General features: G+C 40.5%; 1 protein-coding gene across 5 annotated transcripts in view; it reads right to left on the minus strand.

Annotated features, from left to right (window-relative positions):
* The window catches only part of tead1b (TEA domain family member 1b), a 53,084-nt gene extending 44,093 nt beyond the window's left edge, over nt 1-8,991 (minus strand). For all 5 annotated transcript variants that reach the window (XM_061244863.1, XM_061244861.1, XM_061244862.1 and 2 more), the window contains exons 1-2: nt 8,802-8,991; nt 8,215-8,344 (exon numbers count right to left, since the gene is read on the minus strand). The gene's annotated coding sequence lies outside the window, so the exon portion shown is untranslated. The remainder of the gene's footprint in view (nt 1-8,214; nt 8,345-8,801) is intronic.
* Between the last annotated feature and the right edge of the window lie 2,272 nt (nt 8,992-11,263).

Raw genomic sequence — 11,263 nt, forward strand, 5'->3', positions numbered from 1 at the left:
TACAATGCATCTTTAGTAAGAGGGTCTGGAATAATGGCGACTAGAGACAGCAGCCCCATTTCGCCTGATATCATACCGGCTGACTGACACACACACATAGAAATATGATTTTCACACAAAAAATTAAAGTGTTAAAATGTATTATTTTTACACCCTCAATTGCAAATCCCGTTTCTGTTGCGCGAGACCCAACTCCAATCCGGAATCTTCCAGCTAGATGCTCCCACACTTCTCTGTCACAATCCATTCTTCCAGAGGAATCCACAGACACCCAAGATGATGGTGACACCCTTCCCCCCACACTCCATATCCAGGGAGCGGGTACACTGAGCTCTACCACTTCCTGACCTGACAAAAACAGTCCTTCGGTGGGGAATGACACAAACTACGCTGAAATAAAAGGAAGCCCTCTCTACTCCCTCTAATAGAGCTTCCACAGCAAATGCCCTTTACTCTGCTCTCTCTGCAGTCCATTCAGAAAAATGATCGCCACCGTTATTTACAGAGTTGCAGAGTCTTTTAAGCCTCTTGCCTGCTGCACAAAAACCTGAAACCAACTAGACTTCAGCTCCAGGTCACACCAATGCCTTCCTGAAAAACTGCACTCGACAAAATGAAAATAAAAAGATATACATTCGAACAAATGGAGAATGGCCTTTTCCAGTGAATACACTTGGGTTCCACAAAATTGCATCTACTTCAAAAATATGTGCATATCACTCAAAAGTATACTTGTGTATCCCAAGACCCCTAAGTAAGATGCATGACACAGGATTATGTTTCTTTAGAATAATCACATGATGTTTACGGTGCTGGGCCAGTGGACTGGGCTCATGAAATAAGTAGAGCAATGTTTACTGGGCTGTGGTGTGCTTGCAATATAGCCTGCGTCCTCAAACATTACTTTTTGGCTTCCCTGAGCTCTATACAGCATTTCTCTTAACATAAGAGACATTCAATTCAAAAGAAATAAAATATATATTTTGAAAATAGAGAGGAGAGATGGATGAAGCACCAACATAAGAAAAGACAGAAGGTTATGAAAAGTTTGGAGTGAATGAAGCAACTCTGAGGCGTCAGCCTTCCTCTCGCTGTTAGGAGGGGAGGCAGCACAGGCTAACCGCTGCCATCGTAGCCAGTGTTGAGAAAGGAAGTTATTGAAGACTGGATTTCCTGCTTTCGAGCAGCGGCCAAAAACTCTGAGGTTTGTAGTGGTTTCAGGAACTGACTCATCTAATGATTCAAGGATCAGATATTGCTTTTCATGTCCGTCTGGCCATGGGATGGCTAGTTTAGCCTAAACAACCATTGTTGGTGGGGGGGGGGGGGATGGAGCTCTTTTGCTTTTGCTCTTTTCAGAAAGAGAAGAACAAACATGGGATAGATGTACTAGGAACAACACTCAAGAAACTGGTGAAATTACTGCATAGTTTTAAAATAAGAATTCATTATGTGATGGCGGCTCAATTAATGTTCTTTTTCCAAGCAGATAGTCACACGTGGTCTAAACTGTGAAAGAGACAGTGGTTTGTCTCTACAAACGTGCTGAGAATGATGAGAATGAGCAAAGAAAATGCACTGAAGCGCTACTCTTTCATTCTCTTCGCGAATCATTTAGCCTAGCCTACAACCATAGAGTCAAACAGTAACACATGAAACCACACAAGTACTACATGTTCCTGATTGCTAAATTATAATTGATTGATGACCCACGTACTACTAAAGACATGAATGCATTAAAATACAATAACAAAATAAGTCATTACGCACATGGTAATCCTTTGAATGCATACAATTGCATACAATTCACAGTACTATCAGAGTACTGCTCTCATTAATGTTTGATCTAGAGAGCGAGAAATGTCCTGCTATTATTTCGTGGAACTGAACACAGAAGGAAGAAGCGGTTTGTCATACAGCAGTGATGTCATGCAGGTAGTGGACAGGGTCACAGTGCTGAGGCAGGTTTACTCAGGTGAGTCTCCAGGCCACGCTGCCCTTTGAGTCCGAGTGCACACGGCAGTACACCGCACGATGGCCCTTCTTCAGAGAGCATGTCCCCGCCATGCAGGACACAACTGTTTGCATTGCTTTAACCACAATTACCCATTCCATGCTGCAGTTCCCAATGCAACCTATAGCATCCTATCCGATTCTTTCTGTGGACAACTCCCCCCAGTATATTATTTTTTTCTGTTCTTTCCACACATCCCTGCTTTGCGTTAAGCACAAATTTAACACATGAAGAAACAAAGGAATGTCTTGTTCCACTTTAAAATCCCACAACGCTTTGCTCCCTTTCACTGTAACAGAAGATATGGAGAACTTTTTAGTATTTAGATTGTTGTCCTTTGGGCCAAAAGTAAAATGACCTTTTCTTTTCTTACATAGGCTACTTCTAATGAAGTGCAGGAGAGCAAAAATATCCTCCTTCCACTACAATTCACTTTAATCAACAAAATGAATTAGTGAATGATGAGAAAGGAAATCATCCTTCCCCAACATAAACAGACATTACAGCTATCCATAAAGCATGCACACCCTGAAGGATGCCCCTACAGTCCATGGTTTCCATCACAGTCTGTTTCCAGTCATACATTGTGAATGTTTTTTAACAGAATGCTTTTTTTTCCTTCTTCTTTGTTTTTTTTTTACTTTACTAGCATGCAATATTAAGACAGACATGCCTGTTTGTGTTGGACTGAATCCACGCAGGATTTTAAAGTTTACTGTTTATTACCACCACAAAGTGTGGGGTTTTCAAAGTTTTCAGTTTTAAACCACAGATTAATAGCTCATGGTGCAGTTAATTCAGCAATTCACTCTGATGAATGAGCCAAGGGAACTACAAACTACAATCATAGGCCATTTCTACCGTTTAGTAATAAAAGCAAAGAGAGCCAACGAGCTGGAAAGTCCTGCGCCTGTATCACCTATCACCTACGAATGAAAAAGGCTAGGATCAATGTAAAAATCCACTCGGAAACCGACAAAACCTCAGAATAATACCTGCCCGTCTCAGGGCCAGAGCCTGCCACAGCAAGGGCAGAGTCCCCATTCTCAAACACGTGCTCTGAACAGCAGGCCTGCTGCTGAAGAGTGAGAACGGCATTGTGGGAATTTCATGAAGACAGGCGCCTGATGATCACCACTGCCTCTCTTAAGTGTAGGTGTGCATCCCAATTTAAAATGGAGATGGGGGAAAAAAAGCAATGATTAGCCCTATGTAATCAAATTTAGACAAATGCAATTTATGATAGCAAACAGACTGTGAATCCCAATGCAGTGGATTAGGTAATCTCATCCCAGCCTGACATCATTTGCATTTAGAAACTGTGACTGAAAGAAAAAGGATTAAGCGTCAGATATGTTAGCAACTGTTAATGATCACAGGCCAAAACAGTACCTTCTTTAGAAGTAAAGCCACTTGGGCTGCAGTCTAGTGAACATTGATTTAAGAGAGGCTAACATCACTGGTTTACAGCTCTGTTGGATAACTTATTGCTGGTTTATAATGTTTTGTTTTCTTATTTGCAGGATAAACACACCACTTTATGCAAAAGCTTTTTGTTATGACTTCACCAGTCCAATACCATACTAAGCTGGCAACTGTTTCAATGGCATGTTTTTACAGAAAGAACTATGATAAATATAAATGTATTTTACTAGCATGTAAATAGATTTTACTGCATGTTAATTACACTTCTTCAAGTAAAAAATATTAAAGTACTACAATATGTTGACAAAATGTTTACTTCCGAGTCAGGTACAAATTGAGAGTACCATAAAATTCTAGAGAAAAGTTAACTTCCCAAGGTTTGTAAAGGGGACACTAGGATTACAGCAGGGCTGTCCAACAGTGTTCCTGGACATCTACCATCCTGCAGGTTTTCACTCCAAGCCTAACAGAGCACCTCATTCAACAGCTAGAAATCTTGTTGAGCTGCTAATTAGTAGAATCAGGTGTGCCAAATTAGAGTTGAAATGAAAACCTACAGGATAGTATATCTCCAAGAACAGGGTTTGGTATCCCTGGATTATAGGCATGACCTATTCTGCATGGCAATTATATGACACTACTTAAAACTCCATAACTTGCAGTTCAGTTGGTATGAATATTGAAATGAAGACATGAATGAAGACACAATGTAGAAATTGTTCATGCTATTCACCCCACTTTAATGTATGAATCATTTTGCCTACAAGTCAGTCAAGTCATACAAGCTAAACCTTCAAAGAAGGTACAGAAGACAGTCCTAAAACATTCAGCCATATTCTTTCCTACCTAAATATTGATTTTCCTATGAAATTCAGAGGAGAATGATATACTCCAGCTCACTTTCCCCACAGTCCCCAGAAAGCACTATGAAGCTGACTACATGCCTTCGGCCAGTTAGCACAAGGCTTAGGCATGGCTAAATTGGATAGATAATCAAATTTAGGAAATGCATATTCAAATCTGAGCAGTGGCTGAGAATGTATAGACAGAATGAATTATATTTTTCATCTTTTGCCTGCCCAAAGGCCATGAAACATACCGGTATAAACACATGAATGCAAAACTGACATCAGCTAACTTTCGACTAAATACACAAAATTCTCATGGCAGAACAGAGGTGCAACGCACCGTAGCATGGGAGTGAGAGTCTGGAGGCACAAAACAGAAACAACTGCCGTCCTCACACAGCCAGAGAGTGTGGAAACAAAAAGCCACCCCCACCCCCACCCCAAACCAGCAACACAAGATTCTGAAACAGTGAGTGACTCTAATATGCAGCATAATAAAATCCCATTGATAAGCTAAATGAACAGATAGCTTATCTGAGGCATACAGGGGCCATATGGTGGTAGGCACAGCGAGGCCTGTTGCTGGCGTAACAATAGCGGCCCCAGACAGCGAGGGCCCGGGCGCTGGGACGCGCGCTCGTTAGCATGAATTCTGTGAGTGGCGAGCAGGAGAGCAAACGTTCATATTCGCACCCCCCTCCACAGGTGCATGGAAGGAGGGGGGCCAGATGCCAGATGTCGGCTGGAGGGAGAGAGGGAACGCTCAGGCTTCAGCGCGCTCTCTCAAAGCCTCACTGGCAGGCCCAGACAATGAGCCTCTCTCTCCACCCCCTCGCCCCCAACAACACACTGTAACCCAATCCACTGACTGTCCCCTGCCTCACACAACCCAGGGACCGTTTCGCTCTTTTCAAAACGCTATCCTCACACTTTTAAAAAAAAATGTAAAGCTATTTTATATCAAAAGCTATTCAAACATGTTCAGGTTTTTTTTCCCCACAACACTTGGGCTTTATGGCGTTTCGACAAAAGGACAGGTCCTAATCTCTCCATTTTGTGGGGAGAAATACAGTTCTGACGCACGCAAGCATTGAAAACCCTCCAAAAGTAAGTAGTACGGTGTATGGAGGTGTAAATAAAAAACGTGAAAAAAATTTCAACTTATATTGATTAAATGTGACCATTTATATGATATTTTTTCACTGACTTCACAAAGAAGACACATATTTCACGAAGTGTGTTAACCTTGTCTCCAGTGAGTCACCGTGACTAAATCAATGTAACAGCCATAGCGAGGCTGGTAGAAGCATATGGCGTGAGGTTTTGGAAGGGCTGGTGGGGGGGGGGGCACTGTACTGTGAGGGGAGTTTCTGAGGGGAGTTTATGCATAGTGCAGATACAGCACAGAACTGAGGCTTGTCATGCTCAAAAGTAAGTGAAGTGAAGTTCCTTTGTAATTTTTTTTTATTTTTTTATCCAGAGCCACTTTCAGGTGCAAATTGACAATAACGGGTCTGGTTTTAGCTGGGGTTTTTCACAATGCCACTGTACTGGTACTTGGCTGTCCATACAGGCATCCATATTCTGCCCAGTGGAACTTCAATTAGCATACTTTACAGTGACATCCACTGCCAGCAGAACAGAGAATCAGAGCTAACCTTAAAAAAACACCAGCATTTCCCATCAAACTACTGAGTCTCAAGAGAGGAATGCATGCTATTTGACAGCAGTCATGCATCTGATGCTGTTCCACTTTAGTAAAAGATGTGATCAATTATGATAAGAAAAACCTGCACAAACACTGCACTCTCATGACTCTCAGACACCGGGAGCAACACTGGCAGAAGTGCAAGGGTTTCAACTCTTCTCCCAAAATGTACACAACCTCCTGTGAAGATGACAAACGGCCCTGATTGTTGCATCCAAGATTCGCTTTTCTACTTTGCAACAGCATAAACAATATACTTCTATAGCAGGTTCACCAAACGGACTTCTCTTCAAACCAACCTAAATATTAGCTTCTTTTTATTTATTTTTATTTTAAGTAAAGTTACAATTGACACAGATGCCGTGACATCCGCAAACCACATGCAATCAATAAATCAGAATTCATATCGCCCATTATATGTTATTCCCAGACCACCGCATTTCATAATGTCATGATTTAAGTCACAGTGAACGCAAGTGTCTGTACATTGGGATTATCTGCTTTCTTTGTCGCGCCTTTTCATAATACTGTATATATTAAAGAGCGGAGTTGGGCTCGTTGGCGGGAGACGGCGTTCTGATGAATGCAATGCAGGCTGGTGTCCAACAGGTCCTGCGTTTGCTCAGACAAAGCCACTGTTGCTACAAGTGGTATTGTCCAACCCCCAACCAGATTCACTTTTCACCATCGTGACATGTCAAAAGGGTTAAGTCCTTAAGAAGTCAATCTGTTTACTGTATAGCACATGATAATGGCCTAGTTAGTGGCATCGACAAACAGCATATTGTTTCTTGTCGGTCACTGTCTAAAAACGGGAAAGTGTGAAAATATAAGACCATTAGCCTAACCGCGTTAAAGGGGTCTTTCACCAAATCGCACAATAGTATTGCTTGTATGTTGTGACAGAACACCCGAGCACCAGTTGAAATACTTCCAACATAACATCGGGCGTTTCTTTTTACCAGTTAGACCTATATTTTTCAGCAGGATCGCATTTTTACGATCAGAAGAACGCAAGCTGTTTGCAAGGAATGGTATGTAAGCAACAGCAAAAGGAAAACACAGAAAAGCATTTTGTTGTGATCGAAAATATAAAAACATACCCGTATCTGTGATCATGATTGAAAAAGAAAGAAATGTGCTCAAAATACTTTCACCGCGTAAATGTCATACAAGGCCAAGACTATTAATATTTCACTATTTTACATTTCAGAATAGCAGTGGGCTTTGAAGCGATGTAATTTCACATTGAAAAAGAAACCGAATATAGCCTAGCGTATTAGCCACCAAACAGTAACAATGTAGCCTACAACAAACTGTTCTCCTTGGAATTCCTTCCAGTACGGTCACGCGGAATAGCTACTATTAATCTATCGGAACTTAAAATGTTCAGGAATAAAAAAAACAAAGAAAAGAAAACCACAAATGTAGGTTATGTAGGTACCATCAATCGTATTCCTGGTGCTTCAAGAGAAACAGACAACACTTTAAAAAAAAAAAAAAACTGTTAAACTAATTTAAACATGTAACACTCGTAATGTGTAGGCCTACTGACAAAACGAATTTATCTAACGTTAGTGGAGAGAGCTTAACAAGTCCTCCCTATCAAGCATAAACCGCTAATACGGTCCCAAAAAGTAGCTAAAAGTCAGAAATATTTGATTACCAAATTGGAATTAATCAGTCGTAAAGTAGTTTAAAAAGACAGAAACCAAAGATCACTATACAGTTACCCCTAATCATTGTTTTAATGATTGACAGAATCACAGACGACTCCATTTGTTTATAGCTTCCATGCAGCTGCTGTCGCTGATAAATAATTTACAAATGCCCCCCACCCAAAAATACTTCCTCCTGCTTAAACAAAGTGGACATTCAAAAACAACCTTTCATTAAACTCAACCCCACGTCTACAGTTTGATATCACGACAACACGACAGTAAGCCTCAACTCAAATGTAGGCCCACATAAGAGGCAACAGGAATAGATATCTTCAAAATGTACAGTAAGTATATCTTAAATGTAACAGCAAATCTCAAATCTCACCAAGCGATTTTGCTCTTAAACTATCATTCTTGCTACCAAACGCCCGATAAGCTCAACATAAAATCAAAACGAAGTTACTGAAATGTAAAGAAAATAATAATAATAATAATAATAATAACAATAATAATAACTATGGAAGGCGAATAGATATAAATGTACAAAATAATACTCACGGTAAATAAGCAATGATGAAGTGTGTTCGATGTATAGGCTACCGTAGGTGCAACAAGTCTTCTTTAAATGTAATGTTTGTGTAGAGTTCTGAAACGTTCCACACAGTTCTGCAACTCCGAGCCGAAGCAACTACAGAGAAGAAAACAGTAACATTTTGATCCGTCATCTTGTAAAAAAATAAATACATTAGTCAGTTACATGTACACATCCAAACGTATCAGAAACAGCTTTTGGACTCTCCGCGTTCGGTGTTCTGGGCTTGCAAGCACACTATGGCATGAACGGCCAGGCTTCTTTACAAAAATGTGAAAAATGTCAAAGATTTTCGTGCTATGTCAGACAACATTGCGAGTCAATGGACAAAGTGAAAGCACCTCATCGCAACAGCGTCGATCTAGCAGTGTTGTCTATTAAAACATCTCCAAGATAAAAACTAAAAATAATAAGTCTCTTTGTTTCTCACTACAATTAGGCCTACCCATTTTAAGTCAATCCATTTGATGTTTCTACACAGTAGAAACAAACTAGCAAGCTATTCCACCAAAACCATTTTGCACACTATTCGGCCAACTTAACGTAAACTTACCTCAAAGACCTCGGTTATTGATATGTACGTTTAAATTCGCTTCCTTTAGTATTCCTTATGTGAGTTAATGTAGTTTTTTGTAAACTGTGTAAAGTTATCCTTGCGTTTCAGGGCCACCCGGGTACGTGTACGTGAATCGGCCTCGCACCGACAGAGATGTGAAGAATGTTCGGAATGAGGAGAGGAATGAAATGAACGCGAAGAGCGAGTTTGCACTGGGCGGAGCGAAGGTGGCGTCATCCCAAATCCCACTGCTGGCCGGGGTGGGAGGGACCAGAGCCGTAAGGATGACCTCACGGGAGACGCTCATTTCAAACTACAGGCAAGAGAGAGACAGAGAGAGGGGAAAAAAGAAAAGAGAGAGGGCTTTCAAATCGTATGCGTATACAACATGCGCAATCCTTGAACTTTATAATTGTCGAGTATTCACCCACTTCCTGTTTTTTAAGTAAACAAACCTATAAATTATCGAGGAAGGGTTTTCTTTCAATTAAATAGTCTATGACTGGGCAATGTGACATAAGGGCAGAGAAATGTAAGCATGCATGCCCATGGTGTAAAATCCAGCTATGACCAGCTTGAAATGGCCAGCTACCAGCTGTTTCAATACATAGCTTGAACAAAAACAATAGTTTGTAAGACATTAAATAGGCAATATTAATATAGGCCTGAATTAGCAGACAACAATAGTGGATTTATTGTTCACTTTGATGGTTTGGAATTTTCCATGACCATTTATTTTGTGTCTTGTATTGTATGTCTTAAAATTATTTATTCTTCTTGTTTTGCAAGAACGACTGCACATTGTCTAAACTCAGATATCTGAAAATTGAAAGCCATATTGCAATGTCAATTAGTTTCAGTTCTGTTCAGTGTGTTAAAAGTACTGTGCATTCAGGTTGTAAACATTCCTGATTAAAGTATACAATTTGGAACAAATCAATTCCAATCTATCCTATGTCACACACCTAGACCATTCCATCCATCCATCCATCCATTATCTTAACCCGCTTATCGTGAATGGGGTCGCAGGGGGGCTGGAGCCTATCCCAGCATACATTGGGCAAAAAGCAGGAATACACCCTGGACAGGCCGCCAGTCCATCACAGGGCACACACACCATTCACTCACACACTCATACCTATGGGCAATTTAGACTCTCCAATCAGCCTAACGTGCATGTCTTTGGACTGTGGAAGGAAACTGGAGTACCCGGAGGAAACCCTCGCAGACACCGGGAGAACATGCAAACTCCGCACAGAGAGGCCCCGGCCGACAGGGATTCGAACCCAGGACCTCCTTACTGTGAGGCAGCAGTGCTACCCACTGCACCATCCGTGCCACCCCCCTAGACCATTCTATTAATCAAATCATATTGAACAACAAATCCCACTGACAGAGAGAACTGTTTTTTCCATTGAGTATTTGTATTAGTATTACATTATGCTTTAATATGTTTAATATGTTCATTGTGATTTGCTTCAGTGCTTTTAATAGTTGAGATTAATGGTGCCAGAATCATTTCAAAGGGTGGGGAGTAAAATATGGAGAAATTGTATGTTTTGGGACACCTGATGAATTGTGGAACTAGGGCGGGGACATTGAATTGTCAGTGCCACGTCAAGAGACATTCTGACATCAAAAACTAAAGTGACAGGACCCAAAGTGGGGGGCATTGCCCTTCAATCGCATTTTCAGTGTGCCATTACCTGACAGAATAAAACAATTATAATTTAAGGACGAAATTAAAATTGTAATTAATGCTGACAATGACCAATTGACTTGCTCCTTGTATTATTTCACTTTACACTTGTTATGTTTCATGATCTGTGATGGTTATTTTCTTATCTTGATAGAAGTTACTAAATGCAAGCACAACTTGGCTTGGCTTATTGAAAGTCTACAAAGGTTATATTCGCCGACATGAGTGAGTGTGGGTTCACCAGCTACTGTAAGAGCATTATAGAACTAGCTTAAAGCACCTGTGAACATTATTTTTGCTGCTCTCCCACTTAGCTGTGTCAAGGTCAGTTTTCTTCTTCAGTATTACCGGGCCTTTCTTTGCCTATCTACACTGTGGTAAATAGTCTGTTGAGATACTGTAAACTCAGGGACAGAATAAATACATCACTTAATTTCTGCATTTTTTGAGTATGCAAAGGATGCTGTTTGGATGCTGGTTTAAGACGGTTTTTTAATCCATATGACTATCAATAATTTGCATTATTTAATTATAATTTATGTCACCACTTGAAAGGCACTGATCTTATTATATTAAACAAGCTTTAGTCTAGCTGAGGACATTTTTAAGCTTCCAATAGCCTTGATAAAACACAGGAAGGATGGTGTAAATAATGGGCTGGACCTAAATCATCTTTCTAAAGGATTGTGTTAATCTGAAAAAAGTCTTCATAAGAAATGAATGTAGGCTCAGAACAAGGAGCTGAAGTGTGGTCTATGAT

Source organism: Conger conger, chromosome 6 (genome assembly GCF_963514075.1).
Source record: "Conger conger chromosome 6, fConCon1.1, whole genome shotgun sequence".
Classification (NCBI taxonomy): domain Eukaryota; kingdom Metazoa; phylum Chordata; class Actinopteri; order Anguilliformes; family Congridae; genus Conger; species Conger conger.